Here is an 18,640-nt window from a genome sequence, read left to right on the forward strand (position 1 = left end):
GCCGAGGATGGCTAGGCGGTCGGTGCTAAACACCATTTATCCTTGTTATATGTAAGGTTCAGGACCTTGGCGGTCTGGAGGAATTTTCGGAGGTTGGTGTCGTGGTCCTGCTGGTCGTGGCCGCAGATGGTGACATTATCGAGATACAGGAATATTGCCCGTAAACCGTACCGGTCAACCATTCGGTCCATCTCGCACTGGAAGACCAAGACCCCGTTGGTGACACCGAAGGGAACCCTTAAGAAGTGATAGAGCTGCCCATCTGCCTCGAAGGCAGTGTATATGCGGTCACTAGTGCGGATGGGGAGCTGGTGGCAGGCGGACTTAAGATCCACCGTGGAGAAGACCTTGTAATGCGCAATCCTGTTTACCAGGTCGGATATGCGGGGGAGAGGGTACGTGTCCAGCTGTGTAAACCTGTTGATGGTCTGACTGTAGTCGATGACCATCCTATGCTTCTCCCCGGTCTTTACCACCACTACTTGAGCTCTCCAGGGACTGTTGCTGGCTTCAATGACTCCTTCCCTCATTAGCCTTTGGACCTCTGACCTAATAAAGATCCGATCCTGGGCACTGTCCCGTCTGCTCCTGGTGGCGACGGGTTTGCATTCCGGGGTGAGGTTCGCAAACAGGGAAGGCGGTTCGACCTTGAGGGTCGCAAGGCCGCAGACAGTGAGGGGGATATAGGGCCGCCGAATTTGAAAGTTAGACTTTGGAGATTACACTGGAAGTCTACACCTAGGAGTGTGGCAGCGCAGAGGTGGGGCAGGACATAGAGCCGGTAATTTTTAAACTCCCTTCCCTGGACTGTGAGGTTTGCTACACAAAACCCCTTTATCTCTACTGAGTGGGAACCGGAGGCCAGGGAGATTTTTTGATTAACGGGGTGGCGAGGAAAGAACTGTGCCTTACCGTGTCGGGGTGTATGAAGCTCTCCGTGCTCCCAGAGTCAATTAAGCAGGACGTCTCGTGCCCGTTGATTAGTACTGTTGTTGTAGCAGTTGAGAGTGTTCGAGGCCGGGACTGATCCAGGGTCACCGAGGCTAATCTCAGCAGTTGAGTGTTCTCTTCGGGCGGTGTGCGGTCAGCCGAGCTGGGGTCCTGGGAGTCCATCCAAGATGGCGGCTCCCATTGGTCGTACATGGCTGGGGGTGCACAAAATGGCAGCGCCCATCCATCGAACGTGGCGTCCGCGGGACAAGATGGCGGTGCCCGGGGGCCGCACGTGGCCCTGGAGTAGGAAGATGGCGGCGCCCGCAGGCCGCTTGGGAACCGTGGAGAGGTTTGTGGTGGCGGTCCGCATTCGCCGCCGGAGACCGCGGTGACCGCACGGGACTGGCATACCACCACAAAGTGGCCCTTTTTACCGCATCCCTTGCAGGTGGATGCGCGGGCCGGGCAGCGCTGCCGGGGGTGCTTGGCCTGCCCGCAAAAGTAGCAGTGGGGCCCCCCGGGGTTGCCAGGCCGCCTTGCAGCACAAGCTTGTGGGGCGATGGGGGATGTCTCGGGGTCGGCTGCGGAGGGGTTCATGCTGCCCAGGGGGCTGCCGCGCGGTCGGGAATGTAAGCGCGGGAGTTTCTGGAGGCCACATCCAGGGAGCCTGCAAGGGCCCGTGCCTCCTTGAGGCCTAGGGTATCTTTTTCCAGCAACCGCTGGCGGGTTTGGGAGGACAGCATACCTGCCAAGAAAGCGTCCCAGATAAAGGGTTCTGTGTGGTCGCTCGCCGAAACTTGCAGGCAGCTGCAGTTTCTCCCCAACACCAGGAGCGCACAGTAGAATTCTTCCAGCGATTCCCCAGGGGTTTGTCGCCTCGTTGCTAGCAGATGTCGGGCGTAGACCTGGTTTACCGAGCGAATATAATGTCCTTTTACCAGCTCTATTGCTGCATCAAAGTCTTCCGCGTCCTCGATGAGGGTGTAAATTTCCAGGCTCACCCTCGAGTGCAGGACTTGCATTTTCTGTTCTCCCGTGGGTGTGTTTTCGGCCGTTCCGAGATATCCTTTAAAACACGCCAGCCAGTGCTTGTAGATTACCGCTGAGTTCGCCACGTGGGGGCCGAGTTGCAGACACTCCTGCTTGATTCGGAGCTCCATCCTTTTAAATCTAGCTTATTAAATTGATGCACGATCAATGGCCACTAAAGCGAGGTTGTAGTCCAACTGAAGGCTTTAATAAGCTAGATGTTTCCCCCAGCAGCTCAGGTACAGAATGAAGGCTGCTGGGGTGGCAGGGGCTCTTATACCCCGCCTTGCAGGGCAAAGCTACCGTACAGCTTGACCAATAGGAAACATACATTATCTACCAACGGTGTTCAAGCATTACCAGGTACCGTAATACCTCTATACAGACTACTACACCCTTGTCCTGAAATATTGGCTAGGATTACAGCGTGTTATCAGGCGACGAAGGTGCCTTGCCATTTGCCACTGATGGGATCTTCTGGGATTTTGCAAAGCTGGGCGGGGGGCATGGAGGGGTTGCGGATAGCCATCAGCAGGACTGGAGGATTCCGCTGGAGGGAAGGGTTGGAAAATTACGCTCATTCTGTCCCTCCCTGATAGGAACACTTCTCCTGAGCTCTTTTAAAAAAATAAATTTAGAGTACTCAATTCATTTTTTCCAATTAAGGGACAATTTAGCGTGGCCAATCCACCTTCCCTGCACATCTTTAGGTTGTGAGGGCGAAACCCACGCAGACACGGGGAGAATGTGCAAACTCCACACAGACAGTGACCCAGAGCCGGGATCGAACCTGGGACCTCGGCGCTGTGAGACAGCAGTGCTAACCACTGCGCCACCGTGCTGCCCTTTCTCCTGAGCTCTTGACCTTTTATAATCTTGACTCTTTCCAATAGTGGTGACTCATTTGAGTTCTTTGTGGTTTCCATAAGACCATAAGACATAGGAGCAGAATTTAGCCACTCGCCCCATCGAGTCTGCTCCGTCATTCAATCATGGCTGATATTTTTCTTATCCCCATTCTCCTGCCTTCTCCTCATAACCCCTGATTCCCTTATTGATCAAGAATCTACCGATCTCTGTCGTAAAGACACTCAGTGATTTGACCTTCTGCGACAACCCTGTGTTACAATGCAGTAAATAAGCAAAAACAAATAACTCCTTTCCTTCATCTGCACTGCTTACAGTCACAGTGATGGCAGCATTTCAGACTGTCAATACCTGAGGTGCAACAACATCTACAAATCCATAAATATGCTTTACCTTCCCTCAGGGAGGTGTCGATTCGTCACCAGTTCAACCCAAGGAGGACGGTGAGAGTGTCCTAACATCTAAAAATAGTAGAACAAATTGAGTCACCATTTATCCTCAGAGAACTATCGCAATGAAGAAACATTCTGCTGATTTCAGCCTTGTTTTCAAATCACTCCGTGGTCTCATCCCTCGATCTGTGTCACCCACTCTCGCCCACAACCTCCAAGATGTCTGCCATTCTCTGAGCTGGCCGCTTGACCCTCCCCAATTTTCATTGCGCCACCATCATTGGTGGCTGTGCCTTCAGCTGTCTCGAAATTCAAGGACTGAGGTGAGGAAGAAGTTCTTCTCTCAGAGAGTTGTGAGCTTGTGGAATTCTCTACCACAGAAAGCTGTTGGGGCCAGTTCATTGGATATATTCAAGAGGGAGCTGGACATGGCTTTTGCGGCTAAAGGGATCAAGGGATATGGAGAGAAAGTGGGAGTGGGATACTGAATTTGCATGATCAGCCATGACCATATTGAATGGTGGTGCAGGCTCAAAGGTCGAGTGGCCTACTCCTGCACATATTTTTTATGTCTCTAGAACTGAGACTATGCTTCAAAAGTTCTTGGACATCCTGAGGTTGTGAAAGGCGTTTTATGGTCTCTTCACTTCATACCTCACTCCTGGGAAAAACTAAAAACTGAGGCTGTGCTCAGGGAAGAAATACTGGGTAATTCCTCTCGAACCCATCGAGACAAGTGAGAGCTGGCTCAGGAGACCACTCTCGCTTGATCTCAACATCACCTTCAACATCCACTGCCCTTGCTACCAGCAGTTGCGCCGTGTGCAATTTACAAGTCCAGCTTGTTCAAGAGCACTTTCCAAACACTTTTTAAGAGGTGACAGCTCGAAGCAGGCCTAGCTTTCAATTGTCCAACAGCACCGAAACTCTGACCCTTTAGAATCTATATGGCTTTGCTTTCAAAGAGAGTTTAAGTAATGTTCCAAGTCTTAGTTGGAACCATGGACACATGCAGTAATTAGCAGCTTCAGGTTGTGTATGTTGGAAAAGGAGCAGATCATTCATTCCCTTGAGCCTGTTCTGCTCGTCAGTTTGATCATACCTGATCTATGTATCAACTCCAATTACACACATTGCTCCTGTAAATCTTAATACCCTTGCCTAACAGGAATCTATCAATCTCAGTTTTGAAACGTTCCCTTGACATCCAGTCTCAACACTCTTTTGTGGGAGCGAGTTCCAAATTTCCACTCCCCATTGCGAGGGGAATGTTTTCTGATTTCACCCTTGAAGGTTCTTGGGTCTGGATTCCTGCCACCAGAGGAAGTCTTTTCTCTATATTTCAAACCCTTTAATTGTCTTCAAACCCTTCATTTGGATCACACCCTTTATCTTGAATATTCTGCACTCAAGGAAGTACAAGCCGAGACATTGCAACCAGCCCTTACAATCTTTCTAGCCCCAGTAACATTCTGGTCAATCTGCAGTGCAGCCCCTTCAAGCTGGATATCTCTTTGCTGAGGAATGGTGCATGACTGAATACAGGACTCCAGGTGCAGTCCCGGTGCTGTCCAGCTTTATTGGTGAGCTTTTCTTTCAGTGGAGCGACAGTGGCACCGTGGTCATGTCACTGGACTAGGAATCATGGACTCACATTCCACTGTGGCAGCTGGTGATGTGTTGGGTGCTCTGGATCGTGGAACACATACAGACCACCAACACTTAAAATAGTGCAACACTATTTTGTTAAGTCAGAAACTAGTGAACATATTTTCACTGTGATATTAGATTGAACTAAAGACCTATGCCTTGTCCTAACCAGTCTATGCACTCAGCACATGGTGAAGATCTGTGCTGCAGGCTGTGAGCTCTGTCCTACTAGGAGGCTGCAGCTCGAATGAGCGGGAACTCTGATGCCCCCTGTCTTTATAGTGCGTGTGCTCTAACTGGTGATTGGCTGCGGTGTTGTGTGTGTTGATTGGTCCCGCTGTGTGTCCACCAGTGTGTGTGTATCTGCACCATGATATACTGGTGTATATTATGTCAGCTGGTGGAATTGAAATAAAATGGATAAATCTGGAATCTGAAGCTCAGTAATGGTGACCTTGAAACTATTGTTTTATTAAAATAAATTTAGACTACCCAGTCATTTTTTTTTCAATTAAGGGGCAATTTAGCATGGCCTACACTGCACACCTTTTGGGGTTGTGGGAGTGAGCCCCACGCAGACACAGGGAGAATGTGCAAACTCCCCACGGACGGGGACCCAGGGCGTGGATCGAATCCTTGAGACAGCAGTGCTAACTACTGCACCACCATGCTGCCACTACCATGAAACTATTGTTGATTGTTGTAAAATATCTGGTTCATCAATGTCCTTCAGGGAAGGAAATCAGCCATCTTTACCTGGCCTGTCCTACAGGTGACTCCAGACCCACAGGAAGATGGTTGACTCCGTACAGTCCTATGAAATGTTCATTTCAAGGGCAATGAATAATAATAATAATCGCTTATTGTCACAAGTAGGCTTCAATGAAGTTACTGTGAAAAGCCCCTAGTCGCCACATTCCAGCGCCTCTTCGGGGAGGCTGGTACATGAATTATGGATGGTTAATAAATGCTGGCTTTGCCAGTGACGTTCAGTTCCCGGGCAAAAATAAAGAAAAAAATAATTGGTTTCCAGTTGATTGTCAAGATTTGCAGGCCTGCCTCAACATGGATTCGGAAACAATGCCACAGACGGCAATAAACTCATTCAAAACACCTTAACAATCCACATACTACAAGAATTTTCAGTCAGTATTCAGTCTTTCTTGAAACGATAGAACATACAGTGCGAACTAATTATATCCAAAGCCTCATGGTAAGTACATTGTTATCTGGACACAGGCTGATCTGTGTCTTCGAATCTCTTGGTCATGCTTGCATTATCATCAACTTCATTGTCTAATTATATAACTGTGGTACAGTGTCCCTTTAAGGGGTGAGTGCCCGGAGTGTCATGTGACCAGAACCGCCAATGGGACCAAAGCACACAAACACTGGGGGCAGAACGCGGCTGTCCCAGTCAGTTTGGCCTTTGGGGTCTTGGAACATGGTGGCTTTTAGCTCAAGTTCTGGATACAGTTATTACTTTAATAAACCATTTTTCGTTAATCAATTTGGTGGTCGCCCATCGGTCATGATATTAAAATAACCATTAATGTCTAACCTTGCATTCACCATTGTAAAAATAGGTCCATGGACAAGGTCCCACATGGGAGACTTATGAAGAAGGCAAGTGCACCTGGGATACAGGGATGCAGACTCGATGGGCCAAAAGGCCTCTTTTGCGCTGCATTCTTCTGTGATTCTGTGAATGGCGGAAAGTAGAAACTGCTTGCAGTTTTGTCTTCAGAGCTTCCTAAAGTGCTCTGCAGTCAATGAAGTACTTCGGAAGTGCAATGTGACTGGCAAAAGAGGCAACTGCTTGATCGTGCACCATCCGACAACTGAAACATTCACTTCCTCCACAGCCAGCTTACTGTAGCTGCAGTGCGTACCATCTATCTACAAGAGACACTGCCGAGGCTCCTTCGACAGCAGCTGCCATTTGGCCACACTTTGACCTTTGTTGCCAGGAAGAACAAGGGAAGCAGTTACATGGCAACAACCTGACATCCAAGATCCCCTTTAACACATCATCTCTGTTTGGATAGGATCATTGCTTCTTCACTGTCGCTGGATCAAAGCCCTGGAACTTCCTCCCTTCAAGCAGTGTGTTACCACACAGTTTCCACACAGACTGCAGTGAAGCAAGAAGGCAGCAAACTATCATCTTCCCAAGGGCAATTGGGAACACTGGGCAACACCAATAAGCGTTGCCAGCAATATGAAATTATGCACTGGTTCCTTGGAATCAACACAAATGAGAATAAATTAAAGAGCGAAGTGATAAGGAAGTTCATTCCTGCCTTGGCAAAGCAGCTTATCAAAATCAGGCCGTTGTACCAAATCAACAAATATAGAGGTGGTTAGTAAGATTCTCTTGACATTGGTGAGTTTGTTTTATCAGCCAATTGTCTTCCGGTTGGCAATTAGCCTGTTGACACCACAGGAGACAAAAGACCTTGGGCGGGATTCTCTGATCCTGAGGCTAAGTGTTGACACCTTCGTAAAAGCCGTTGCATTTTACGATGGCGTCCAAAGGTCCCCATGAGCAGCGGTCCTGCGCCCAAGAGGGCCAGCACGGCACTGGAGCGACTCACGCAGCTCCAGCTGCCGATACCGGCGTCAAACGGGCGCCGCGGGTCTGTACATGCACGCTACGGCCGGTGTGAACTCGCACATGCGCGCTACATGGTGGAGAGCTACAGGGGCCCTGCACGGAGGAACATAGGCCCCCAGGACAAGCCGGCCCACCGATCGGTAGGCCCTGATCGTGGGCCAGGGCACAGTGGAGGCCCCCCCGTGGTTGGATCCTCCCTCCCCCCACCATGCCACCCGCCGCCCCCCCCCCCCGCCCCCGCAGGATAAACGGCGAGGTCCCGCCGGGTAGGACCACACGTGAATGACGCCGGCGGCCACTCGGCCCAACACGCACAGAGAGTCGGCGGGGTGGGAGACCGCGTAGAGCAGCCCCCAACTGGCGCCGCGCCGACCACGCCTGCGCCAATGGCGCCACTTCTCTGGTGACCGGAGTACCAGAGGACCAGCGTCGGAGGGGCGTCACGTGAATTGAGCCCGGGGTCGGAGAATCCCGCCCCTTATATTCTGCAGAGGTCCAACCTTGTATTCTTCCTGTTGTTATCTGATATGACCAAACATGCAGATTGACTGGTCTCCATATGCCTGACCTTGGTGTATATCTGGTAGCACAGAATAGTTGACACACCGACTGTGTAAATCCAAATCCTCCAATCCTGCATCTTCAGCAGACTGTCATGGCGATGGTAGTGTTATAACCTGCCTACTGACGATTGGCTGGGGACTAATGATTATCCCACAATCCTATGGGAGTATGAACTTCCCCAATGAGGGGGGCGGAGAAACTCCTACTATAAATAAGCTGGCCAGTCCAGGAACCAGGAGAAAGGAGAAGGTAGCAAGGGAAGTTACTGCTATGTATATATTGTTATAGTAAATAAACTTTATTATTTTGTATCCTTAAAACTCGTGCTGGATTCTTCGGGGCCCTTACAAAACTGGCGACGAAGGTTAAAGTGAATAGCTGTCTACACTGCTGAAGCCACCTCCCTGGATTTTTGTTGGATACAGGTTGGAAGTTGTTTTCTATTATACCATGCCTCTGTACGGACGTTTGGATGTTTTTGATGCTGCGCTGGAAAGCTGGAACCAGTACACGCAACGGATGCGTTACTATTTCCGGGCAAACAATATCACTGAAAACGAGCGCCAGGTGGTCATATTGCTCACCGCCTGCGGACCGCATACGTTTGGGGTGATTAGGAGCCTTACGTACCCAGCTGCGCCGGACACCAAAACGTTTGACGAACTTGTGAATATAGTGGGGCAACACTTTAACCCAACCCCGTCCACGATAGTCCAGCGTTACCGGTTTAATACCGCTGAGAGGACCCCTGGAGAATCCCTTGCCGATTTTTTATCCAGCCTACGCGGGATTGCGGAATACTGTGACTATGGTGAGACCTTGTCAGAAATGTTACGCGACCGTTTGGTTTGCGGTATTAACAATGCGGCCACCCAGAGAAAGTTGTTAGCGGAGCCAACATTGACTTTTCAACAGGCAATACAAATAGCCTTGTCCCGAGAGAGCGCAGAGCGAGGAGTACAGGAGCTACAGGGAATGGAAGTGCATGCCTTGGGGCGAAACCCTTTCCGCCCAAAAACGTCCCCCCGCACTCCTGCGGTACCTTGGGCGAGGCAACGACCAGACCGACGCCAGTGGCCATCGGACATTCCTCCCCGAAGGGAGCCTTCTCCAGAGCCAATGGATGAGGAGCCATGTCTGTGTCAGACTTGTAGGCGCCGACCCCATCGCGGACGGCGGTCCTGGGGATGCCAGAGGCGCCGTCGTTCCGACCGAAACTGGGACCAGCCCAGGGGCCGTAACTGGGACCAGCCCAGAGGCCGTACCTTCCATGTGGATGAACCTGCGGCGACCACTCCTGAGGACGTGGAGACGGAGGACGACTGCCTGCAGCTGCATTGTGTGGCAGCTCCCCGTGTGGCCCCCATTAAGGCGACAGTACGGGTCAATGGCCACCCGCTGGAGATGGAGTTGGATACTGGCGCAGCGGTCTCCGTGATCGCCCAGAGGACATTCGACCGCATCAAGCAGGGTATACAGACCCTTACACTAACTGACTCACAGGCCAGGTTGGCCACCTACACGGGGGAACCACTGGACATTGCAGGAACTACAATGACCCCTGTTGTCTATGGACGCCAGGAGGGGCGTTTCCCACTTATCGTAGTGCGTGGCCATGGGCCCAGCCTGTTGGGTCGGGACTGGTTGCGCCATTTGCGGTTGCAATGGCAGCACATCCTCCAAACAGTTTCTGGAGAGTTGACTGAGGTGCTAGGACGATACCCAGAGGTATTCCAGCCTGGTCTGGGGAAAATAAAAGGGGCCGTAGCCCGTATCCAAGTTGAACCAGGAGCCACACCGCGCTATTTCCGGGCACGCCCAGTGCCTTACGCTTTGCTCGAGAAGGTAGAAGGGGAGCTCACTCGTTTGGAGAGTTTGGGTATTATCAGGCCTGTCCGTTTTGCTGACTGGGCAGCACCAATTGTTCCAGTAATGAAGCCAGATGCCACAGTTCGCTTGTGTGGCGACTATAAACTTACAGTGAATACAGTTTCCCGACTCGACCGATACCCAATGTCTCGCATAGAGGATCCCTACGCGAAACTTGCAGGCGGACTCTCATTCACAAAATTAGATATGAGTCACGCCTACCTGCAGTTGGAGCTGGACCCTGCCTCCCGACCATATGTAACAATTAACACACACCGGGGCCTGTATGAATATACACGGTTGCCCTTTGGAGTATCCTCTGCCTGCGCAATTTTTCAACGTGTTATGGAGGGCATTTTGAGAGGTTTACCACGTGTGGCTGTCTACCTAGATGACGTGTTGATTACAGGGACGTCGGAGCAAGAGCATTTGGAAAATCTGGAGGCTGTCCTTAAACGCCTTTCGGAGGCTGGAGTCCGTTTACGTCACACAAAGTGCGTACTTCAGGCAAAAGAAGTAGTCTACCTAGGTTATCGGGTGGACCGCGAGGGTCTGCACCCCGTCGCAGAGAAGGTGCGTGCAATTCAACAGGCCCCCACCCCGACTGACACTTCGCATCTTCGTTCTTTTCTCGGTCTCGTAAACTATTACGGGAAGTTCCTCCCCAATCTGGCAACTACGCTGGCCCCCTTACACCTGCTGCTAAAGAAAAATCACACCTGGGTTTGGGGTCAGCCGCAAGAAACCGCTTTCCGGCGGGTAAAGCAACAATTGTCGTCGTCTGGGTTACTAACCCACTATGATCCGGGAAAGCCTTTGCTCGTCACATGTGATGCATCCCCGTATGGTATTGGGGCTGTCCTGTCCCACAAGATGGAACGGGGCCGAGCGACCGATAGCTTTCGCCTCCCGCACATTGACTGCAGCGGAGAAGAAGTACGCGCAGATCGAGAAGGAGGGCCTGGCAGTGGTTTTCGCGGTGAAACGCTTCCACCAGTATGTGTACGGCCGCCATTTCACTATCGTGACTGATCATAAGCCCCTGCTGGGACTCTTCAGAGAGGATAAGCCGATACCGCCCATTGCTTCTGCACGGATCCAGCGCTGGGCTTTGTTGCTTGCTGCATATGAGTATTCTCTGGAGCACAAACCAGGTACGCAGATAGCAAATGCCGACGCACTGAGCCGATTGCCTTTATCGACCGGCCCCATGTCGACCCCCACGACCGGTGAGGTGGTCGCAACCCTAAATTTTATGGACACCTTGCCTGTCACGGCATCACAGATCCGTGAGTGGACCCAGACGGAGCCAGTCCTGTCAAAGGTTCGGCACATAGTCCTGTATGGTGGGCAGCATAGACAGCTCCCAGGCGAGTTACGGGCATTTTCCTCCAAGCTGTCAGAGTTCAGCGTGGAAGACGGCATCCTCTTGTGGGGGACGCGTGTGGTTGTCCCGGAAAAAGGCCAGGAGCTGATATTATCAGACTTGCACAATGGGCATCCGGGCGTGACCAAGATGAAAATGTTGGCCCGGAGTTATGTCTGGTGGCCAGGCCTCGACACCGACATTGAGAAGGTGGCCCAAAACTGCTCCATTTGCCAGGAGCATCAGAAGCTTCCGCCGGCCGCGCCCCTACATCACTGGGAATGGCCAGGGCGGCCTTGGGCACGCTTACATGCAGATTTCGCAGGCCCTTTTCAGGGATCCATGTTCCTTCTACTAATTGACGCCCACTCCAAATGGCTGGAGGTGCATAAGATGCAGGGGACAACGTCCTGCGCAACAATTGAAAAAATGCGTTTATCATTTCGCACGCATGGCCTCCCCGAGGTGCTGGTCACGGATAATGGCACTCCATTCATGAGTGAGGAGTTTGCTAGGTTTACAAAGATGAACGGCATCCGCCATATCCGCACTGCCCCTTACCACCCGACTTCAAATGGGTTGGCAGAGCGTGCAGTGCAAACATTCAAAAGAGGCCTAAAGAAGCAGTCTTCCGGATCAATGGACACGAGGCTGGCTCGGTTTTTGTTTACGTACAGGACCACCCCCCATACAGTGACTGGGGTAGCTCCCGCAGAACTCCTAATGGGCCGGAGACTTCGCACCCGCCTTAGTATGGTCTTCCCGGACATTGGCGCAAAAGTACGCCGCACACAAGAACGGCAGGGACCGGGATTGTCTCAGCATCGTCCGATTCGGCAGTTTGCGCCCGGTGACCCAGTATTCGTGCGGAATTTTGCTGGTGGTGCCCAATGGGTTCCTGGGGTAATCTTTCGCCAAACGGGCCCTATATCGTACCAAGTGCAAGCCCAGGGTCGTCTCCAGCGAAAACATGTAGACCACGTCCGGTCCAGAAGATCATCCCCGCAAAAGATTCCCCGCCCCCGGAGCTCAGTTCAACAGCGGCAAAGACCAGAAACAAGGGAAGGTAGTCCTCCAAATCTTCCACTGGTGCCTCACTCAAAGCCTGCGCAGGTCATGACGGGACCGAATGGGGACAGAGACGCTGACATGACGGAGGCAGCAGACTCTGACTCCGAGATGGAGACACAGGATGAATCAGAGGGGGAATCCTCGGGTCCACAGGCCGTGGATGTACAACCGCGCCGTTCATCACGGAAGCGCCGGTCTCCGTCTCGTTATACGCCGCCTGATCCAGCGCCGCGTGCAAATGGCGTCCGGCCTGCGGCCAAACGAGTTCGACGCCTCCCTTCGCCAGGGCCTACGGTGGATTCCTTGGACTTTGGGGGGGAGGGATGTTATAACCTGCCTACTGACGATTGGCTGGGGACTAATGATCATCCCACAATCCTATGGGAGTATGAACTTCCCCAATGAGGGGGGGCGGAGAAACTCCTACTATAAATAAGCTGGCCAGTCCAGGAACCAGGAGAAAGGAGAAGGTAGCAAGGGAAGTTACTGCTATGTATATATTGTTATAGTAAATAAACTTTATTATTTTGTATCCTTAAAACCCGTGCTGGATTCTTCAGGGCCCTTACAAAAGGTAGGTAATTCCAAAATGTAGTCTGTGCTGCCTTGTGATCTCAACAAAGTGAGATGTGAGTCCAGCATTATATACAGGTCTCCATTTGTCATCAGTTCTCAGCAGAACGCATCCCTCTAACCAACAAGTGGCAACAGTGTCAATGGGTTCGTAAAGATTTTTAAAAATGGCTTCACCATCACTGGTTTAGCTGGTTTAGCACAGGGCTAAATCCCTGGCTTTTAAAGCAGACCAAGGCAGACTAGCAGCACGGTTCAAGTCCCGTACCAGCCTCCCCGAACAGGTGCCGGAATGTGGCGACTAGGGGCTTTTCACAGTAACTTCATTTGAAGCCTACTTGAGACAATAAGCAATTTCCATTTCCACTAGAGCCCCAGTCAAAATGGACATGTAGTTAAAGGTTGACTCTCTCCAAACTAGCAAACAAAAGACATGTTGATATTGGGTGCGATCTAACAGCCATGTTGTACTCGGCACAGATATGTGCAAGCTGGTTAGTTCGTGGAAGAGGTGGTGGCACAGTGGGGCAGTGGTTAGCACTGCTGCTTTATGGCGCCGAGGACCTGGATTTGATCCCGGCCTCGGGTCACTGTCCGTGTGGAATCTGCACATTCTCCCCGTGTTCGTGTGGGTCTCACCCCCACAACCCAAAGATGTGCAGACTAGGTGGATTAGCCATACAAAATTGTCCCTCAATTGTAAAAAAAGAACTGGGTACTCCAAATTTACATTAAAAAGATGGCGCGAGAGACCAAAATCGAGATCTGTGCCGGGCAGCAATAGGTTTCTGATCTAATCAGCCGGCTCCCATTGGTGGCATCTGAATCCCGCCTAGATGTGGCGAGAAACCAATAATCACCAAATTAAGGCCAATTTCCATATCATTAAAGGGACGGACCCCTGATCAAAAGGCCTCTCACCGACTTCCAACCGAGTGGTCACACAGGTGTCCTTCAACACACTTATTTAAAAATGTGAATGGCTGCTGTGGGGATCGGAGGAGATGAGTGGCCATCTTCTCAAACAGCCCCAGTGCTCGTTTGGAAAGGGGGGGTCTGGGCTGGGACAATTGATGGGGGCGGGTCGCCCCATCAGGCCACCCCCCCCCCCCCCCCCCCGGATTGTGTATACCTATACCACTATACCAGGGGGCAACTCAAACTGCTGCCTGCTACCCATCCATCCCATCGAGCTCCCCAGGACAGAACCCTGTCTATGGTAATATGGTGAAGGCCACTGTAACCCCCTCTGCCCATCGCGGCCTCTGTCTGCACAGCTGAAGGCTATTGCTCATAGGGAATTGGCATTGGTAGTTACTTCACAGCTCTCAAGTGGATTCCCATGGCTAGACATGTCGTGTGGCAGGCGAGTGTCACTGCCTAGCATCCCAATCAGACTGTGAGGCCTGAACGCCGGAGGCCACAACACCGCAGAGGCAGCAGCCAATAATCAAACACACAAGAGCTGGGCCTCCCCAATTTGGAATTCAAATCCAACGTCAATAAGTTCAGCAAGTGGTCCAATGGACTAATCACAACTTCCACCTAATCCTGGCCGAAAGCAATGATGATTGCTCTCTCCAAGCAATTGCCTTGTTTACCTGGACAACAGTGACTGTTCTTGCAAAGCACTCTATTGCTGGACAGCCTATAATTCATCTTCTGTATCTGTACCACAGCCAGCGATGGAGAAGGCAGCGGCAGAAGCGTTGATGAGGCTCGCAGCGGCAGCCCTTGTGCAGGGGTCTGCCACACACCCTGAGGACGTGGACGCCCATCAGGCGGGAGGTACCCAGAGGGGAAGGCCAGCGACGGCCCAAGGTGTACAGGCTTCTCTGGCCTTTAAGGAGGTGACGAACATCATGTATTGCAGGAGTTCCGCCTCAACAAGGTGACTGTTTAAAAAAAAACACTCTTAACAAGGGGACTGTTTGGCACCTGTGCCATGTGCTTGCGGACATGGCACTATGTGGAACAGGAGGATACCCGCTCCCAGTGGCCATCAAGGTGACCACAGCCCTGAAGCTTTACGCTTTGGGTTCATTCCAGGGCTCAGGCCATGACTTGTGTGGCATTTCCCAACGTACAGCCACCAAGTGCATTCGTGAAGTCACGGATGTCCTGTCTACCCGGGCAACTGACTACATAAACTTTGACCTAGACCAAGTCCACAAAGATGCCTGGGCATAAGGATTCTCCACCATCGCAAGGATGCCCCAGGTCCAGGGTAAAAGATGGCTTTCATGTCATCTTGCATGCATGGGCAATCCGGGAGTACCCTTCATCAACATGTGCCACCACCACCTCAAGATCATGCACCTGTGCACGCTTCCCTGGGAGTGTGCACAACAGCTACATCCTGGGGCAGTGGGAAATCCTGGCGTCTTTGAGGGACACCCCAGGATGACGGGTTGGCTCTTGGGGCAAAAAGGCTACCTGCTGAGGTCCTTGCTAATGACGCCAGTACGGAGGCCAGAAACAAGTGCAGAGACCCTATATAACAAGGCTCATGAGGCCACCTGCGCTGTCATTGAGTGGTGTATCGGACTGCTGAAAATGCAATTCCGATGCCTCAACTGCTTTGGTGGTGCTCTGCAGTACACCCCCAGAGGGTCACCCACTTTGTGATGGTCTGTTGTACCCTCCACAACCTGGTACTGCAACGGGGTGACAAGTTGGAGCAGGAGGGACACGCGGCCTCGTCTGAGGAGGAGCTTGACCAGGAGGGACTGGAGGACGAGCCCGGGGAGGGCCTGCAGTAGCAGCTGGAGGATAGAGGTCAGGTGGTGGTGAGGGTCCGGCATGCCCAGAGAACCAGAGAGGCTCTCATTCTCGCCTGCTTCGTTTAGGATGTGCCTTTGTCCATCGTCTCATCCCCTCCTCCCTTCCCATCCAGCGTTCCCTCCCCCACACATCCTCACCATTGTTGACCCACCTCTCCCCAACCCCCCCAACCACTCACCACCCACCTATTCTACCCAAGCACCCTTTCCCACCCTCCCAGGGCTGTGCAAATCATTCCAGGTTGATCGGCCTGTGTTGGCACTGCCAGCGGGTCAACATACATGCCAGGATGATGATGATAACCAGCCATAAAGTGAGCTTGAGGTCCTGCAATGGTCTTACTCCTGTCTGTCTGCTGACAGGGCGCTCACACCCATCACCTGTGCAGGTATTCCTCGGGGCGGGGAGGGGGGGAGGGTATGGTGAGGGAGGGGCATCTAGGACCACAGTGCCCTGGGAGCTTGGGCCGAGGGGGGGGTGGAATGCACCGGGGGCTGGCAGGTGCAGGCTGGCCCGTAGTGCGGAATAACGTGACAGAGACCTCACATGTCTCGGGTGTAACGTGTTTTAATGGCACCCTGAATAGGCCGGCACCATTGGGTGGAGATCCTGCGGGAGAATGGACATGTGATCAGTGGGAGGGAAGGATCATTATGTCTGGCATGAACAATCCATGTGTGACAGGTCAGCGGGTGGGGGCCTCTGCGGCACAGGCCAAGCTCGATGTCAGTGACCGCTGTGTCCTCTGTCACCCTGCGACCTCCAGGGTCTGTTCCTCGCCTGTTCTGCAGCCGCTGCCCATCCAGGCCCTTTCCCGTCTATTGTCTGCCAATGTCTCTTGTAGGGACAAAGAGAGGGGCGTTGTGAGCCGCGTGCTTCATGCATCGCTGGGAGTGGGGGGGGGGGGGGGGGGGCGTATTTTGGGGCACAAACGTTGGCACTGCCACTGGGCATGGATGGGATGTGCTGAGGCATGGGCACAGTAGTGTACTGGGGAGGGTGTGTGTGGTGCCAACTGCCGGGTCGTCGGGGGTACAGTGGGACTGGGATCGGTGCCAGGGGGCTGCTGCCAACTCACCCGTGCATCCCAGCGGAGGTTGTTGACTTCTTACTGCACTGGATAACACCTTCTGCACTGATTGCCATTGCCACTGCATCCCAGGTGGCACTGGCTACCCTCTAGCTGACCCTCCGATACTCTCAGGGGAACAGGGTGACCTGTCGCGACTCCACTGCGTCTCTCAGTCTGGGCTGATTGGCATCACCAAATCGTGGTGCTGCTCTCCTTGGTGGCATTGCTGCATGCTGTCTGAGGTTTGCTCAGTGGGAGCAGTTTAAGAGCTGTCTCTCTTGCTTGCGCGGTCCAGGTGAATCCAATGACCGGCAGCCATTTCCGCCGTGAAGCTCGTGGGCCTAATTGACGTGACCCGACAATCCTTGCTCGCTACCGCACTTAATGCTTCTCCCGTTAGACCGTGCCCCTAGTGTCATCTCAAGGTATATCAAAACATCTTGCACCCAATCATGTCAGTCTCTGTGGTAATGTAGGAAACACAAATCTCAGTCAGTTTGTGCAACCCAATCTCCCACAAATATTAATGAGATAATGACCAGATGATCTAATTTGGTGATGTGGACAAAAAGTCAACATGCACCAAGTTATCAGGGATAACTCCCTTGCTCTTCTTCAAAATACTGCCATGGGATCTTTTGCATCCACTTGAGAGGGCAATCTGAAAGAAAGCACCTCAGAGAGTACAGCACTCCCTCAGTTTGTCACTGAGAGTGTTAGCCAAAACAATGAGTGCTGAAACCTGTGAATTAAATTCCAACTCCAGCATTTTGTTCATCACCTGTCTGGTATTAGGAAACTACTGCAAGAGACTGCTAATTAAAATACATGTACGCAGACATTCCACATTGGCACAGCAACACTTTGTTGAAGAGACATGCTTTTGTGAGCCAGTCTTCTTTTTTAATGTGTGAAAACCAGGATTGGTCTGCCCGGAATGACTGTAGATTCTTTTGGCCTTTTCATTCCTAACAGATGGCATCACATCTGTGGTATTTTCCTCGAGATACACACACACACACACAGATCTTCTGTTCTTTATCTGCCTTCCGCGCCTCCATGTATAATGTACAAAGTGGCTGTTTTACAATTCTCCATGCCAGTCATTTCAAAGTGATTTCTGCTTCATGACGAGACTGAAGGGATGTTCCTCTCAGAGACGCCAAAACAATGCGTCAGGCAGCTGGCTTGAGTCTGCATCAACTCCAAGTACCCATCCGAAAGTATTCAGTGTGGCAGTGATGTTATGTAATAACTGGGTTATTGAGTTAGTACGAATGCAAATACCAATTGACCTCTTGGTTCAGCCAAAGGATTTCTTAAGTACCATGTAATCTTCAACGCGGTGTCATGCGATCCTCCCAAAAGGGTGGAAAATACCTGAATATATGCAAAGCATAGGGCTAGTTTCGACCCCGGTCCGAGTGTTTGTGGGCCCACAATACAGGATGCTGTCAACAGGTTGTTTTAATCAGTTCCCAGGAATGTGTCAGTTTTCAATTTATTCAAGTTAATCTCTCTTTAACTGTCAGCTGTCATTTTAAAAATAAATTTAGAGTACCCAATTCATCTTTTCCAATTAAGGGGCAATTAAGCGTGGCCAATCCACCTACCCTGCACATAGAATCATAGAATTTACAGTGCAGAAGGAGGCCATTTGGCCCATCGAGTCTGCACCGGCTCTTGGAAAGAGCACCCTCCCAAGCCCACACCTGCACCCTATCCCCATAACCCAGTAACCCCACCCAACACTAAGGGCAATTGTGGACACTAAGGGCAATTTAACATGGCCAATCCACCTAACCTGTACATCTTTGGACTATGGGAGGAAACCAGAGCACCCAAAGGAAACC

General features: G+C 51.7%; 2 protein-coding genes across 3 annotated transcripts in view; one reads left to right on the plus strand and one right to left on the minus strand.

The window, feature by feature from the left end:
* Nucleotides 1-18,640, minus strand: part of LOC140396913 (histone-lysine N-methyltransferase NSD3-like) — a 579,137-nt gene that overhangs the window by 446,098 nt on the left and 114,399 nt on the right.
* The window catches only part of tacc1 (transforming, acidic coiled-coil containing protein 1), a 457,444-nt gene that overhangs the window by 9,615 nt on the left and 429,189 nt on the right, over nt 1-18,640 (plus strand). The gene's annotated exons all lie outside the window — the stretch shown is intronic.

Source organism: Scyliorhinus torazame, chromosome 20 (assembly GCF_047496885.1).
Source record: "Scyliorhinus torazame isolate Kashiwa2021f chromosome 20, sScyTor2.1, whole genome shotgun sequence".
Classification (NCBI taxonomy): domain Eukaryota; kingdom Metazoa; phylum Chordata; class Chondrichthyes; order Carcharhiniformes; family Scyliorhinidae; genus Scyliorhinus; species Scyliorhinus torazame.